The sequence below is a fragment of the Cricetulus griseus genome, unplaced genomic scaffold (genome assembly GCF_003668045.3).
Source record: "Cricetulus griseus strain 17A/GY unplaced genomic scaffold, alternate assembly CriGri-PICRH-1.0 unplaced_scaffold_17, whole genome shotgun sequence".
In the NCBI taxonomy this organism is placed as follows: Eukaryota; Metazoa; Chordata; class Mammalia; order Rodentia; family Cricetidae; genus Cricetulus; species Cricetulus griseus.
Window position 1 is genome coordinate 259006 of NW_023276886.1, and position 12623 is coordinate 271628.

At 43.0% G+C, this 12623-nt stretch overlaps 1 pseudogene; it reads right to left on the reverse strand.

The window, feature by feature from the left end:
• Positions 1-247: 247 nt before the first annotated feature.
• On the reverse strand, positions 248-4520 carry LOC113838164 (annotated as a pseudogene).
• Positions 4521-12623: the final 8103 nt, after the last annotated feature.

A 12623-nucleotide genomic window follows, 5' to 3' on the forward strand; every position in this document is an offset into this window, starting at 1 on the left:
CACCCATTCCTTAAAATAGGAGACAGCTGAAGCGATCCATGATGACAATCCCTCCGTCAAGGACAGGTCAAGGTGCATGGAGTTAATCTGGATAATAGCGGCTCTCAACTCCCGGGGAGAGGGTGGAGTTCCGACTCTTGAGGGTCCGAAGGAGCTCTTCAGGTGAGTCTTTTCGGGATCCACAGGGGATTCTCTTCATCCTGTGGAAAAACACATATAGCTCCCCTGGATCTTATGAGAATAGGATCCGGGCCTCTCCAAAGACCAGTTAAGATATCTTTCCATTTTACCATTTCCTTTGGCCTTTCAGGTTCTGAGGTGTGACGCTTGGCCGCAGTATGGCCCTGAGCATCAATGTTTAGAAAATTAAGGGTAAAGAGTGCCATGGATATTGCAACTCTTGGCACCGAGGGTAAGGATGCTCCCATTCCCTTCTTTTGTTTGATTAAATAAGACTTAAGTGTGTGATGGGCACGTTCCATAATGCCTTGTCCTTGAGGGTTATAAGGTAGGCCAGTCAGATGGGTAACCTCCATCTGTCTGTAGAAGTGTCGGAACTTTTGAGAGGTATAAGCTGGCCCATTATCTGTTTTTAAGATATGAGGCTTTCCCCAGGCACCCCAGGCCTCCAAGCAGTGTTGAATCACATGCGCGGCCTTTTCCCCTGTCAAAGGCGTGGCGCAAATTATGCCTGAGCAGGTGTCCATTGAGACATGAACATATTGGATTTTTCTAAAGGAGGCAACATGTGTAACATCCATTTGTCATATCTGTAGCGGCCTAATGCCTCGCGGGTTTATTCCTACATGAGGTGTAGGTAAAAATTTATAGCAGTTTTTACATTGAGTAACAATTTGTCTAGCCTCCTGCCTTGTCAAAGCAAATCGACGGTGCAGGGTTTCAGCCGTCACATGAAAGCACTGATGAAATTCTTGTGTAGCTTGTATTGGGGTAGACAAGGCGGCAGCCATCAACTTTGTGGCCTGTTCTGCCAAATCATTCCCAGAGGACATAGGTCCTGGGAGCCCCGAATGTGCTCGAACATGGGTGACAAAAACAGGGAACCTCCTGTTTGATAGGGTAATTTGTATTTTTTGAAAGATACCTGTAACTCTGTTGGAGGGTCGTATTATACCAGCAGTTTCAAGGAGGTTGACTGCATTAACCACATAGGAGGAATTTGACACAATGTTAAGTGGCCCCGGAAAGGCCTCAAGGACTTCCAGCATCACTTGGCATTTAACGATCTGGGGTGAGGTTTTATCAAATTGTTTAGAAACTACCTTATTCCCTATAACATAAGCCCCTACACCGGTTTTGGAACCATCAGTATAAACCATCGTCCCATTCGGGATTGGATGCTTTGCTGTCATCTGTGGAAACACTATAGCCTGATTTTGTGTAAATTGTAGGATTGGATGTTTTGGGAAACGATTATCAATTTTCCCTGAAAAGGAGGTAACCAACACCGCCCAGTTATCAGATGTAGCTGTCAGAGTCTGAATTTGTGCAGCAGTGTAAGGTACAACCAAGAGATGAGGGTCCCTGCCAAAATGAGCGACAGCTGCTTTTATTCCCCGAAGTGTGAGCTGTGCGACAGCATCAGGATACCAATCAATGATCTTAGCGGGGGAAGCATTTGGGTGAACTCAAAGCAATGGCCCATGCTGCCATAAGATGGCGGTCGCTAACTTAGTCGTTTTAAAGACACATAGGCTGAATGGCAATGTCTCATCTATGTGATGCAATTGTGCATCCTGTAAGGCCTTTTTCACCTTTTGTAGGGCTTGACAAGCAGCTGGAGTAAAGCTTCTGGGGGAAGAAATATGAGGTTCACCTTCTAGGATGTCGAAAAGGGGTTTTAAATCTGCAGAGGGGATCTTTAAAAAGGGTCTCAGCCAATTTATATCCTCCAAGAGTTTCTGGAAGTCATTTAAGGTTCTCAGATGATCCTTGTGTATTTCTATTTTTTGTGGGATTATTTTTGTTGGGGTCATTACCGAGCCCAGGAAGAGACCGGTATCTGAGACCTGGACCTTCTCTGACGCTATCTCCAGTCCCCATTGTTTTAACTCAGCTACCAGCATGGGGAAGGCTTGTTGTAGGACCTCTATCTTCCTATGGCAGATAAGAATATCATCCATATAGTGAATCATAATCATGGATGTAAATTGCTCCCTAACAGGTTCTAATGCCTTTTGGACATACAATTGGCATATAGTTGGGCTATTGGCCATGCCTTGTGGTAACATCTTCCATTGGAATCTCTTATCTGGCTCCATGTGATTGAGTGAGGGAACAGTAAAGGCAAACCTTTGCCGGTCCCAAGGAAAGAGGGGGATGGAGAAAAAACAGTCCTTAATATCTATAATAATAAGCTTCCAATTTTGGGGTAGCGCAGAGAGCAAAGGGAGGCCTCTCTGGACAGGGCCCAGAGGGCACATTTGGTTATTAATAGCCCGCAGGTCATGGAGCAACCTCCATTTTCCAGATTTCTTTTTGATAATAAAAATTGGGGTGTTCCAGGGAGAAGTGGAAGTTTCTAAATGCCCCAACTGTTCTTGCTCCTCTATAAGTCTTGTGACTGCTTCCAGCTTTTTAGAGGATAATGGCCATTGAGAGAACCATACTGGGTCCTCTGTATTCCATGGTATGGGTCGTGAAGCCTCAACGGCCCCTAAATAAAAGCCAGTCCTTTTCTACTTTGATTCCCTTTTTGTTCAATGGGCTCTATTTTACCTTGCTCCTTTTTGCCCAGGCCCCTTCCTGGTATATAGCCCATTTTTGTCATTATAGCTGATGCCTGAGGGGAATACTCATTGGTCAGGGTCATGCCCTTGGCTTGTAACATATCTCACCCCCACAAATTTACCGGGAGGGGCAAAACATAAGGGGTAAAGCCTCCCTGCCTGCCTTCAGTGCTCCGCCAGACCAGGGCCACAGCACTAACGGCTGGAGAGGATTGATATCTAAGGCCTTGAAGAGAATGAGATGAAACCACAGTAGGCCAGGATTTCGGCCACCAATGCAATGAAATGATGCTTTTGTCTGCCCCTGTATCCGTAATCCCCTCAAATTCTTTTCCGTTAACCAATAATTTCATAGTTGGTCTCTCATCTAGGGGTATGGCCAGATATGCTGAATCCATTACCAGTAGACCCCATGACTCTTTTTTGGGAGGTGTAGGTCTCTCTATCCCCAAGGGAGGGCAGTAGCACTAATTGTGCGATCCTATCTCCCTGCTTTATGGAGAACATGCCCCGAGGCCTGGAGCAGAGGACCTGGAATTCTTCCTTATGATATGGATCCATGATTCCAGGATACACAATAAGTCCTTGTAAGGTCAAGGAACCGTGGCCCAAAATGAGCCCAATGGTAGCAGGGGGTAAAGGCCCCGGAGACTGGATTGGGACCGGCTGAACATTCATTTGGGGTATTAATAAGAAGTCGGAGGCGGCACATAGATCCAATTCCGGAGTGTCCTCGGGAGTCCCTTCCTTCTCCGAGTTGTTTTTTTGGAACTGGTTCCTATATTTCTGAGGGCCCTGGGATCATGGGCCCCGTGGCCCGTTTTTTGGTTGGGACGCTTTAGGTTCCTCCATAGGGGGTAAAAGCCTACCTTTTATGTCCCGCACAGATTTGCATTTGCTGGCCCTATGATAACCTTTTTCACAGCGCTTGCACAGCTCCATTTCCCTAGTCTTTTCAGGGGCTCTACAGTCCTTTTTAAGGTGCCCTGTTTTTCCACAGTTAAAGCAGGCTTTTCGGTCAGACATATTTCGGCGCCTTTGGGTTTGTAAGATGGCTGCCGCCAAGCCTGCATTAGTAAGTGGCCCTCAGAGTTCTCTGTAGATCTTTAACCAGTCCTGTAAACCTTTACTTTTCCGGGGGGCTATGGCTGCTCGGCATTCTTGAGTTGCTTGTTCAAAGACTAATTGTTCAATCAGAGGCATGGCTTGTTCTGCATCACCGAATATCCGGCTAGCGGCCTCCGTCATTCTGGCCACAAAGTCTGAGAATGGCTCCTGGGGCCCCTGGACTATCTTTGTAAGATGTCCACCTGATTCATCCCTTTTTGTCAGTGCCTTCCATGCTTTAATGGCGGCAGCTGATATCTGGGCATATACGCCCCAAATGTAATTAGTTTGATTGAGGGCATGTGGCCCCTGTCCTGTCAGCATTTCAAAGGTCCATTGTCTCTGATTTTCATTTTCTGTTGTGACATTGGCCTTTGCCTGTGCCTGGGCTGTGTCATACCAAAGAGCCTTCCACTCCATATATTGTCCCATATTGGGGAGCACTGCCTTTACTGTTGTCTCCCAATCAGTGGGTGTCATAGCATAGTTGGCTAGCCTTTCTACTTGTATTGTTATAAAATTGGCATTGACCCCATACTTTCAGACTGATTTAGCCAATTCTTTAATCTGATTATAGTCTACGGGAGTATGTACTCTCGCCCCCTCATTTTTAAAGACTGGAAAAGCCATCTGCAGTTTCCTTCGCTCCTCTAATGGTAAAAAGGAGTCGGTACCAAATAATGGGGGTGCTGATGGAAGTACACCCGCTGGATTAACAGGCGGTGGCCTCATATTTGTTTTTACTTTTGGCAGCCGATATCTATCGGGGTGGTATCTGTCCTCTAGCTCTGTTTCCTCGCTAGAGTCTAAAATCTCAGAGTCTGAGTTGCTCAGCTCCAAGGCCTCTAGTTTCACCGTAGGGTAGAGGCTAGGTTTTGAGTCTTTATTTCTCTTAAATTTACCGGGGTGTGACCGGTTATTCCCTATTTTCTCTCCCCTTTTTTTGTATCTTGGGGAGGGCCTTTTTTCTTACACATGTCCTTCCTTTTTTGAGCTCCTAATCTCTCATCTCGTTTGGTTTCTGATATATTATCCTGTACCTCTTTAAGCATTTTTTGACTCTCTGCTACCAAGGGACTGCAAGCCTCATCCTCTAGACCGTTTTTAATTAGGTCTCTCTGTTTTGAAGAACCTATGCTGGCGGCTACCTGGGGTAAGCTTGGTCGCGAATTGAAACACCAGCCACGGTGAGCACAATATAAGACCAATGTGAACAAAAGAAGAATAAAGACTAGAATTAAGGCTTTTACTGATCCATCCCATGGTGGTAACAAATTAAAGACAAAGTCAAAAAAGAAGGTGTCAGAATAAAGCATACCTCTCCGAACTTACCACCCTGCAGTTCTGAATCCGCCCCGTCCGAGGGGTCTCCACAATGCCGGTGATGTTAACAAGTTCCCGGGTTTCGGCACCAGATGTCCCGCGTGATAGTCTTGCCGGCAAGAACAACACAGGACATTCGGATCCTTCTGCAGTAAAGCTTTATGCGTCTTGAGAGAGAAGAGCATAAGCTTACAAAATGGAGACCCAAGAGCCAAGAATCCCGTCCCCTAATAAAGGCTGGAAACCACCGCCTGGGACGTGTCACCCTATGATTGGCTGCAGCTCATCGGACCATATGATGCCACGGAAGAGGCAGAGACCAAGGGATAGACAGTTACCCAGCGCCTGTGCATTAACTTGTTTACATTCGGTGCCTGCCAGATGCAGGCACCATCTTGTAATGGAGAATGCAGGGACGGCTCCCTACAGGTCAAAAGAGTTGTAAGGCTAAGCACTGCACAGAAAGGGCCTGCGGCTTTTCTTATGGCTCTTCTGGGAGATATGTCATCTTGCATGAAGGTTATATGTCATAATGCCCTTCCCCCAGAAAAAGACATAAGGACGGGTCTGGGCCTGCTCTGGACACAGAGTCTGGAGTCCTGCTCAAGACAAGGTCTGCATCCAGTTTTGGGGAGTTGACCTCTATCTCCACTCTGCATTTGGCTGGCCTATAGCCTCTGTGTTTCTATATAATTATATAGGGGGAGATGTGAGGAGCCGCACTCACATTCGCCATTACAAGATGGTGCTGACATCCGCTGCCGGATCAAGTAAACAACGTTGGTATGCATGTGCTCAGTGTTTTCCCACTGCCTAGCCCCGCCTATTCCATGGCGTCATATAGGGTGACGAGTCATCCACCTATCCCAGCTGTACACACATCGCTCAGAGTTTGTGAGCCTTTATTAGGGGATGAAATTCTTGGCTCGGGGTCTCCATTTTGTAAGCTTATGCTCTTCTCTCTCAAGACGCATAAAGCTTTACTGCAGAAGGATCCGAATGTCCTGTGTTGTTCTTGCCGGCAAGACGATCGCGCAGGACATCTTCTGTAGGACATTATAGCATTATGGCTTCCCCTAGTGCCTATGCAATCTGAGGGCAAGTGTCCTGGGTGGGATCTAAATGCTTTTTTCTGCTGAAAATATTTCTTTAACCTGTCTTTAATTTAATAGACTTCTGAGGTGCACTTGATTACTCTTTACCAACTGTGTGAAGGCTTTCTTGGGGCAGGGTTGACCTTCACTAGAGAGATGGAATAAACAAAACCATAACATATACTTCCCTAATTTGTATGGCCATTGTTTATCTCCATGAGCAAAAATATCCTAAACACAGCTTGGGGATTTCCCTCAAATGCTCCAATAGATTTTTGTTAGATTTTTTGTTTGTTTGTTTTCCTTTTTTCTTCAGATTTTGTTGTACTTTGTTTCTGTTTTTAAGGGGGAGTATATGAGAATACTGAATGCATCTTGATGAATGACATGACTTCTTCAATTGTTAAGACTTTATCTATCTCCACTCACAACAAAAATGCAGTTGATAAAATCATGTTAATTTCCCATTTCCATGCCTTAACTGGTTGGTAGTCTTAGAAAAGCTCTTCAAGTCCCTTGTGCCTCAGTATCCTTCCTTGAAAAATTGAGATAATGATACCACTCTTCTAAATTAGTAAAGAAGGTTGAGTTAATAAAGCACTACAAAATATTTGGAAATAGTAGGAACGAATTTTGCTTTATTGTTATTCATCTTACTCATTGTGTTACAAGAACTTTATTGATTGTAGAATACTTGTAAAAAAAATCCTGGTATCAAATGGATTACACTAGATAAATAGTTTAAATTCTCCTTAAAGAATAGATAAATGAGCTCCCTGTTCCCTGAATCTGGCAGCACCCCACTCTTCCATCCTTTTCTGCCAACCGACCCAGGAACTAGGTATGTGAGCCTCTGCCCTTACCCAACTCCCGCCCAAAACATTACTCACCCCTACCACCCGCCGCGCCCCCCCCACCTGGGCCTGCTGGCTTGGAGTAGACACACCCAGGCGGGGAGGAGCTCCTTGCTCCCTAGATCTGGTAGCACCCCACTCTTCCATCACTTTCCACCAACCGACCCAGGAATGAGGTGAGTGAGCCTCTGCCCTTACCAAAACCCCACCCAAACCATCACTCATCCCGACAACACCCCCTGCGCGCCTGCGCCGGCCTTCTTGGGGTAGACACACCCAGTCAGGGGGGACCTCCCTGCTCCCTGAATCTGGTAGCACCCCACTCTTCCATCCCTTTCCGCCAACCAACCCAGGAATGAGGTGAGTGAGCCTCTGCGCTTACCCAACCCCCATCCAAACCATCACTTACCCCGACCACCCCGGGCCTGGGCCCGCCTGCTTGGGGTAGACACACACACAAGGAAGAGCTCCCTGAATCTGGAAACACACCATTCTTCCATCTCTTTTTGACAACCGATCCACAAGGAGTGAGGAGACTACCAGGAGAGGCAAGACCATCCAGAGTTGTGGACATTGAATTCCTGGCCCCCACACACCACTGGGTCACAAGAGGAGATAGAGAGACCCCACCTGCACCCACTAAAAGAAGATATGGGAAGAAGACAGAATAAGATTTCACTCAACAACAGAAAGACCAATATGACACCACCAGAATCTAGGGACTCCACTCCAGCAAGATCTGAAAAGCCCAACACAGAGTATGAAGATGAGATGGACCTCAAAAATTATATCAGCAAGATGATACAGACCTTTAAAGAGGAAACAAGAAAATCCCTTAAAGAAATAGAAGAAAAAGTAAACAAAAAATTACATGAAATGGAGGAAAAGACAAACCAAAAATTTCAAGAAATAAACTAATCTCTTAAAGAATCTAAAAAACCTAAAAAAAAAAAAATCCAAACAAGTGAAGGAAGTTCTTGGAACAGTTCAAATCATGAAAGCTGAAATACACACAATAAAGAAAACACAGAATGAGGCAATGCTAGAAATGGAAAGGCTGGATAAATGATCAGGAACTAAAGATGTGAGTATAACCAATAGAATTCAAGAGATGGAAGACAGAATCTCAGCTATTGAAGACTCGCTAGAGGATATACATTCAACAACCAAAGAAAACCTCAAGTCCAACAAATCCCTAACATAAAATATCCAGGAAATATGGGACACCGTAAAAAGACCAAACCTAAGAATAATAGGTGAAGAAGAAGGTGACGAAACACTACTCAAAGGTACAGAAAACATATTAAACAAAATCATAGAAGAAAACTTCCCCAACCTACAGAAGGATATGCCTATGAAAGTACAAGAAGCTTACAGGACACCAAACAGACTGGACCACAAAAAGAAGTCCCCTGACACATAATAATCAAAACACCAAATCTACAGAATAAAGAGAAAATACTAAGAGCAGCAAAGGAAAAAGGTGAAGTAACATATAAAGGCAAACCAATCAGAATCACACCCAACTTCTCAATGGAAACTCTGAAAGCCAGAAGTTCTTGGATAGATACCCTACAAGCACGAATGGAGCATGGATGACAACCCAGACTACTGTACCCAGCAAAACTTTCAATCACTATAGATGGAGAAAACAAGATATTCCATGACGAAAACAGATTTAAACAATACATATCCACAAATCCAGCACTACAGAAAGTTCTGGAAGGAAAACTCCAACCCAATGAACATAACTACACTCACAAAAAACACTGGCAATAGATAATCTAACTTTACCAAACACAAAAAGAAACAGGAGGGCAAAATCCACACACAATGACACCACCAACAATAAATCCAAAACAAAGAAGAATCAATGAACAATGGACCTTTAATATCCGTAAATGTCAACGGTCTTAACTTACCCATAAAAAGATATAGGCTAACAGAATGGATACGAAGACAGACTCCATCCTTCTGCTGTTTACAAGAAACACACCTCAACTTCAAAGACAGACGATACCTCAGAGTAAAAGGATGGGAAAAAATTTTTCCAATCAAATGGGCTCAAGAAACAAGCTGGAGTAGCAATCCTAATATCTAACAAATTAGACTTTAAAGTAAAATCAATCAAAAGAGATGAAGAAGGGCATTTCATACTCATCACAGAAAAGTCCATCAAGATGAAGTCTCAATCCTAACATCTATGCCACAAATGCGAAAGCAACCACATTTGTAAAAGAAACATTACTAAAGCTCAAACCACACATAAAACCACACACACACTTATAGTAGATTTCAACATCCCCCTTACACCACTAGACAGGACCACCAGACAGAAACTTAACAAAGAAACAAAGGATCTGACAGAAGTTATGACCCAACTGGGTTTACCAGATATCTCTAGAACATTCCATCCAAACACAAAAGAATATACCTTCTTCTCAGCACCACATGGAACCTTCTCAAAAATTGACCACATAGTTGGCAGCAAAGCAAACCTCCACAGTTACAAAATAATTGAATTAACACCCTGTATCTTATCAGACCACCATGCATTAAAGCTAGAATTCAACAGCAATACGAATTGCAGACAGCCTACATTCGTGTGGAAAATGAATAACACCCAACTGCACTATTCCTGGGTTGTGGAAGAAATAAAAAAAGAAATTAAAGACTTCCTAGAATTTAATGAGAATGTAGACACAACATACTCAAACTTATGGGACACTCTGAAAGCAGTGCTAAGAGGGAAGTTCATAGCACTAAGTGCCCACATGAAGAAACTGGAGGAAAGTCACATTATGGAATTGACAGAACAACTGAAAGCTTTAGAGCAAAAAGAAGCAAACACACAGTTTGTGTAGACGCCAGGACATAATCAACCTGAGAGCCGAAATCAACAAAGTAGAAACTAGGAAAACAGGACAAAGAATCGATGAAACAAAGAGTTGGTTCTTTGAGAAGATCAATAAGACAAACCTCTAGCCAAACTAACCAAAAGGCAGAGAGAGAGAGAGAGAGAGAGAGAGAGAGAGAGAGAGAGAGAGAGAGAGCATGCTAATTAACAAAATCAGAAATGAAAAGGGGGATATAACAATGGACACTGAGGTCTTCAGGTCATACTTTGAAAACCTGTACTCCACAAAATTGGAAAATCTAAAGGAAATGGACAGCTTTCTGGATAAATATCACTTACCAAATTTAAATCAAGATCAGATAAACAGTTTAAATCGACCTATAACCCCTAATGAAATAGAAGCAGACATCAAAAGCCTCCCAACCAAAAAAAGCCCAGGGCCAGATGGCTTCACTGCAGAATTCTACCAGAAATTCAAACAAGAGCTAATTCCAGTACTCCTCAAACTGTTCCGCACATTAGAAGCAGATGGGATTTTGCCAAACTCTAAGAGGCTACAATCACTTTGATACCTAGCCACACAAAGATATGACTAAGAAAGAGAACTATAGACCGATATCCCTCATGAACATCAATGCTAAAATACTCAATAAAATATTGGTGAATCAACTCCAAGAACATATCAGAAAAACATCCACCATGAACAAGTAGGCTTCATCCCAGGGATGCAAGGATGGTTCAACATATGAAAATCCATCAATGTAATCCACCATATAACAAACTGAAAAAGAAAAACCACATGATCATCTCACTAGACGCTGAAAAAGCCTTTGACAAAATCCAACATCCCTTCATGATAAAGATCTTGGAGAGAACAGGAATAACTGGAACATATCTAAACATGATAAACGCAATATACACCAAACCAATAGCCAACATCACAGTAAATAGAGAGAAACTCAAAGTGTTTCCTCTAAAATCAGGAACAAGACAAGGCTGTCCACTCTCTCCATATCTCTTCAATATTGTACTTGAAGTTCTGGCTATAGCAATAAGATGAGAAAAGGAGATCAAAGGGATACAAATTGAAAGGATGAAGTCAAATTTTCACTATTAGCAGATGACATGATTGTCTACATAAGTGACCCGAAAACCTCTACCAGGGAACTCCTACGGCTGATAAACACCTTCAGCAAGGTAGCAGGATACACAATTAACTTAAAAAAGTCAGTAGCCCTACTATATACAGATGATAAATCCAATGAGAAAGAAATCAAGGAAACATCACATTTCACAATATCCACAAGCAACATAAAATATCTTGGGGTAACACTAACCAAAAAAGTGAAAGACCTGTACAATAAGGACTTTGAGACTTTAAAGAAAAAAATTAAAGAAGATACCAGAAAATGAAAAGATCTACCATGCTCTTGGATATGTAGAATTAACATAGTAAAAATGGCAATCTTGCCAAAAGCTATCTACAGATTCAATGCAATCCCCGTCAAATTCCCAACACAGTTTTTCACAGACATTGAAAGAACAATACTCAACTTTATATGGAAAAATAAAAATCCCAGGATAGCCAAAACAACTCTTTACAATAATGGATCTTCTGGAGGCATCACCATCCCCGACTTCAAGCTCTACTATAGAGCCATAGTTCTGAAAACAGCTTGGTATTGGCACAAAAATAGACAGATAGACCAATGGAATCGAATTGAAAACCCTGATATTGATCCACGCACCTACAAATACCTTATTTTTGGCAAAGGTGCTAAATCTATACAATGGAAAAAAGATAGCATCTTCAACAAATGGTGCTGGTACAACTGGATTCGGACATGCAGAAAATTGCAGATAGATCCATACCTGTCACCATGCACAAAACTTAAGTGCAAATGGATCAAAGATCTCAGCATAAATCCAGCCCACTGAATCTTCTAGAAGAGAAAGTGGGAACTACCCTTGAACAAATTGGCACAGGAGACTGCTTCCTGAACATTACACCAATAGCACATTGAGGTCTGCAATTAATAAATGGGACCTCCTGAAACTAAGAAGCTTCTGCAAGGCAAAGGAAACAGTCAGTAGGACAAAATGACCACCACATAATGGGAAAAGACCTTCACCGATCCCACATCTGACAGAGGACTGATTTCCAAAATATATAAGGAGCTCAAGAAGCTAGCCACCAAAACACCAAACAATGAAATTAAAAAGTGGGGTGCAGAACTAAATAGAGAATTCTCAACAGAGGAATCTGAAATGGCTGAAAGACACTTAAGAAAGTGCTCAAAATCATTGGCCATCAGAGAAATGCAACTCTAAACAACTCTGAGATATCACCTCACACCTGTCAGAATGGCTAAAATCAAAAATACCAATGACATTCTATGTTGGAGAGGATGTGGAGAAAAAGGAACACTCCTCCATTGCTGGTGGGAGTGCGAACCTGTAAGACCACTCTGGAAATCAGTATGGCAGTTGCTCAGAAAAATGGGAATCAGTCTACCTCAAGATCCAGCCATTCCTCTCTTGCGTATATACCCAAATAGTGCATGTTCATACAACAAGGACATATGTTCAACCATGTTCATAGCAGCATTGTTTGTAATAGCCAGAACCTGAAGCAACC